General features: G+C 38.5%; 1 long non-coding RNA gene across 1 annotated transcript; it reads left to right on the top strand.

Annotated features, from left to right (window-relative positions):
- The first annotated feature begins 881 nt into the window (after positions 1 to 881).
- LOC137465799 (uncharacterized) lies at positions 882 to 2,238 on the top strand. The gene is made up of 2 exons (XR_010994837.1): positions 882 to 1,310; positions 1,448 to 2,238. It is a non-coding gene; the product is annotated as an uncharacterized lncRNA (long non-coding RNA).
- The last annotated feature ends 3,192 nt before the right edge of the window (positions 2,239 to 5,430 follow it).

Genomic DNA, 5,430 nt, shown 5'->3' with positions numbered 1-5,430 from the left:
GCAGATCAAAGGAAAAACAACTTCGAATCAAGAGCTTGTGTCTGTTCACTGTGACCTAGAATTGCCTTTGGCAGAGGGGAGAAAGAAGTCCAAAGCAAGAACCTGGGCATGCTGAAAAGGTTTCTGAGTAGGACATGGATAAGGCCTTAGCAGCTGTGTTGACTTTGGCTATGTGTTTATATGATAACTAGAAATTAATAAACCTGTCAAAAGAAAGGTTGGGGAAGACAAACTGAAAAGGTCTGGTGTTGAGGTTTATACTAAGCTGCCAAGGTCACTTTGGGCTACTGGAACCAAATGTTAGGGAAAGGGGACTTATTTCTGAAATATTTCTGTTTTAGCAATGGGCAAAAACATGGATGAGCAAGCCAGATGAAGGAAAATGACATGCTCCACCAAAGCATGAGAACCTGCACACATAGGAGATTGCCCCCATTCAGATATACCCCTTCCTGTTCCTTGGTACTGCCAGCATGGCCACAGCTTGGACCAGGGCTGTAGGAACTCATTTATGCAGCTATCTTGTAAATCACCATGTTAAATATTGCTGTTCCCAGACAAACATCAGACACAACCTGAAGGAATGTAAGCCTAGCTGCAATGGTTTTTACTATATTTTTGCAAGGTAGCTTTCCCATTTCCCATTCTCTCCTGTCTTTGACCACTTGCTCCTGTTCTTGATATCAAAATAAAAATATTTTTGCTTGCGAATTTTATCAGTTTATGTACCAAAATTTCTTCTTGGCCAAAACATCTCTTTTGTACTTATTGTCTACTGAAAGACAAAGACTATTGTGACCGAAACAAGGAGAGTCAAGTCAAGGCTACATAAATTATTGCTAGACATCGTTAGATTGAAGGTACTATTCTGTTTTGAAATCCAATACTTCATGGCTTTTCAGATATTAAGTCATCTCATCTAACTTGAGAGAGACTTCCAGGGGCAGTTTGTCACTTCAAAAAATAAGAATTTAGTACAGGTAGAAAAGCTGTGGGAGAGGAAGACAGACTTGTATAGTGCATCAATGGAATATAGATTAAACATAGCTAACAAGGTCAAAGAGTGAATTTTTTATTCAACTGACGTAGAGTGAAATGTATTATCCTGAAATGCTCAGCTACACCCCTCATGGATATTTTTCAGCAGTTTCATCCAGCTGCTCTCTGGAGCTAAGAAAAAAATCTGTGTGCTGAACTATTTGGAAACATTCTCTTGAAAAATCTCAACAAACATTTGAAAATCCAGTAAAATAAGTCATCTTTCACCTGAAAGTCTTCATATCTGATGAGTATTTGAAAACTAATACAAGGTATGGTTTCTCGGTAGTTCAGACTGGAGTTCTATCTGGTCTACAATCAAAAGTTGCATTTTTCAGACCAGGCACCTTCTTTGCACATTTGGTATTGCTATGACTAAATAGGCTGGGATTATCGTATTATTTTGCAGGAAGTTTAGGAAAAAAACAAAATTTTCCATGAAAGGACTCTCCGTTTCTGGCCAGCACTAACAGTATGAGCTCTATCACCAGTTATCATAAAGCTTGTCTGCCCAGTTTTCTGCTGGCTTATTTTGAGCTTTGACCTCATCTCCATTTCCTGCAAACACAGGCCAGCAGTCAGATGTCTGATACCACTCTGGTCTTGTATCTCTTTGCTTACAGCTTTATTTCAGTTATAAGGTCTATGTGCACATCTCAAGAGTTTTGAATTGACAGTAATCACCTTTTCATTTGTCTTCAGAACCCTGTGGAGATAAATTCACATTCACAAAATACTACCTTAACCGGCCTGAGCTAGTGGTTACTGAGCACAGTCACTATGCCAATATCTCAGCAGAGACCATAGAGGTTTGGCAACCAATTCAGCCACCAGAAGAGGCTAAGCCCCTGTTTGAGGAATAAAATCCTCACATTCATTAAGAAGCCTTAAAATGTAATTTTTTTAACCTCAAAATTATCTTGCTCAGCTCTGTTAGTTTCAGCAGTTAGGGGTGGACTGAGTTCAGAAGTAGCTATACCAAAACTCCACAGGAAAAAAACCACTCACATGAAATTCAGAGACAACTAATGTCAGGAAATCTTACAGTAATGTTTGTCCTATTAAGATATATGAACTCTCCAGTCAAAGAAGACAAAGTTCATGGAATGAAAAACATCCAAGCAATACTGTATTTTTGCCCTTTGGAAGTCCATCTATAGCCTCTGCATCTCCTATCCTTTAAAAAATAAAAATCAAGTTATACATAGTTTACTTTTCTACTGGTTTTGTGATTCTGTTAGTAATTAACAATATCTCTTTCAGAGAAAATCTTATTTGGATTTTGATGTATTAATTACCATGCAGAGCAACTTGCTAAGATTCAGTCTGATAACTCAGCACTCCGAAAAAGAGCTTTTTGGGGAGTAATGTCTACGAAAAGTATCTTTACCCTCTATTTTTCATATACCTTCTTTGCTTTCTGGCAGGCAAACATGTTAGTCAAAACAAACCTTGTAGGCTTGACAATGAAAGTCTCTCCAGATTCAACCAGCACTTTTTAATGGAGATTGTGCAAAAATTTGGTGTTCAAAAGTACAGCTTTTTTCTCCAACTACTTGGTCTGTTTCCAAGAGGTCTGTGGCAGGGGAACAACATTAGGTTCTGCAACGACATGCTCCCTCATGCAGTGTTTATACAGACCATCAGTCTTGGCTAGAAATTAATGTCTTTCGTACAAGAACACATTCCTTGAGTCTGTGCCTTTCCATTAATAAAACCAGAGCATCTCCACATGTACTGTACCTTTGAGTGAGATTCTTCTCTCCTGATTCTGGATAGTGACTGAAGATATCTGCACCTGAGAATACTGAAATGTCTTAAGCTTCATTTACAGTCAACAGAGAAATCATCTAGGGTGTGATTCATCTGGCTATTTGAGATTTCACAAAATGATGAATTGCACTTAGATGAACATCCTTCTTTCAATTGTCTGCAAAGTGAGCCTGGAATGTTTACCTGAGGTGTTATTATTACCCAGTGCTATGCTTGTATCATAAAAAGAGGGAAAGCAGTGTCTTGTTGGAATAATGCCTTATAAAGGTTGGTACTGGTACTCCAGGTCTCATAACTAATATTTCTGACTGTGATCTTTACATAGAGGGCTTGGTATTTCTGCTGCCTCATTTAACTTGTTTATTGGGTCACTTGTAAGAGCTTATCAGTTGCAATCCCTCTTTTTCTGACTACTGTTGGCCCAATTGTCCAAAACTGGATCTGATTCTGACCTTTCTTGACCTCTCATTAGGATTAGAGCTGGGCTCCAGCTTATCAGCAACAGCCTGAAACAATTTTAATCAGTGTTGACCCCCCCAGCCAAGCAAGCAACCCTATTAAAATTAATGAGATGGCAATTCTGTGAGAACAGGCAAGACTGACTGATGGGAAAGCTACCTGATGGCAGCAGAGTCTCTTGGCAAATCAGACACACTCAGGTGTCTTGTCAGCTTTGCACTCACTTTATTTTCCCACATGAGCCACCAGAAATAGACACTTCTGCTTCATTCCACCTAGCACTCACTTCCTCAGGGTGAACAACTGCCCAGAGCAATCCAGTCCTATTGCTCTCAAAGGACCATATAGGAATTATGCAGCTATGCCACAGCCATGTAATTCTGACAATCTGAAAGAACAATTTGTAGCACAGTGAGACATAGAGAAAATACTACAATAGGAGGTGGAATTTTCCTTATTCAACAAAAAAAATCAACAACATTTTTAAGCTGTGTATTTATAAAAGCAGAATGTTGATTGTTTATGTCTGTTGAAAGTTCACATTAAAAGTAGTATATCTGGTACTGAAGAATGTTTGTAAATATCCTGATGTAGCAGTGGTGTCTCTGGAGAACTGCATTTGAACACTATATTCTTCTACTTCTCCTCTGGTCAAGGTTGTTTTTTTTCAAAGCAGTGAGGGATTTCTTTTCTCTTGAGAAATAAGAAAATGAAAACTCATAGAAATTCAATCGGATAAAGAAGAAAAATTTAAGTGAAAATTGTTCAGATTCCCATAGGTGCTTCTCTGGCAGTTTCTTTAAAAATATAATTTGGAGGGATTTATTTTTGCGTGAAAAGGGAAGCTCCATCACCACATAGATGTGTTTTCTAACCATTTGGAAATGTTAGGGAATGGTCTACAGACCCCATGCATATACAGCCCAGATTTACTTGCTCTGTCATGTCTTCAATGGCTCAGTATTCCATCTCAAGGGGTATCCCACCAGATGAAAGAGGTAATTTTCAAAGAAGTATCTGAAAGATTCAGGTTCATTAACTGTTGGAGTGAGGTGGGTTAACTCCACTAAAACTAGCAGAAAATGCCTCACATGTTACTCCTGTCTAAATCAGAGCCTTTATTATCTAAAACTCCAGCACATACTGGATGTTGGAAGTTCATGTTTCTTGGCTGATGATAAGTGCCAGTGATTGGAGAATTCCTCTGGTTAGCATCAGGGACAAAGCTGGTGATCTCTGGTTTTCTTCAGCTCTAATCCTTTAGCTGGTCAGGAAAGCTATTTCAGAGAGCGTTAGAGAAGAATACACGGAAGGGGGACAGAGGCCTCTGTGCTATGCAGCTTTCACATCCTGAGGGAACAATCAGGTAGGCTGCAGGGGACCCTTGAAAGGGTGATATTCATAGCATAATTTTCAGAGCTTTCATGCAGGGGACTGACTCCATGGCAAACTAGTGAAGAGCTGGAGAAGTAGCTCAGAGCAAAAGCATTTTATGTTTCTTATCAAACACTTCAAGGTTATCAGAAATAGTCTCACACATTTGTGCTGTGGGGCTCCATTAAGTGAGATTCCTTCTCCAAAAACCCACACTGCCCACAAGTTTCTCTCAACAGCTTTTTTTCTGACATTATATGTAATTGCACATGACCTATAACTAGAGAGTGGTGTGGGTTTTTTTTTCCTTTTGTTTGGTTGTTTTTGTTTTGGTGTTTTTTTTTTTTTTATTTTAATTCAGTGAACAAAAGGGTTTGCCTTAAGTTTTTGAGATTCAGCATCTTACTTGCAGGGGCTGACAATAATATTTAAATTCTCTGTGGTTTGGGTTACCTTTATATTTTGTGCATAGGCAGCAGAAAAAGTGTGTGGGAGGAGGCAAAAATGCAGCTATGGGTTAGTTTTCAAATTTTAAATAAGCTGGAGCATATTTAGACAGCAGTACTTTCTACAATTATCTTAAAAAAGAAACTTTCTTAAATATTGTAGCAGGTTTTATATTATTTCTGCAAACTATAAAGAAAAATACCCAAGAACTCTGATGGATGCTGTGACCCTGCAAACTCCCTTACAACCATTACACAGGCAGTTCCACAGTCACGGAAAAAAGTATTCTTCAGTATTCCAGACTGAATATTTAGAAAGGTTCTACAGAGTATCACATTA

This window comes from Anomalospiza imberbis, chromosome 2 (genome assembly GCF_031753505.1).
Source record: "Anomalospiza imberbis isolate Cuckoo-Finch-1a 21T00152 chromosome 2, ASM3175350v1, whole genome shotgun sequence".
NCBI classification, from domain to species: Eukaryota; Metazoa; Chordata; class Aves; order Passeriformes; family Viduidae; genus Anomalospiza; species Anomalospiza imberbis.
This window is presented reverse-complemented; position numbering and strand designations above follow the sequence as displayed.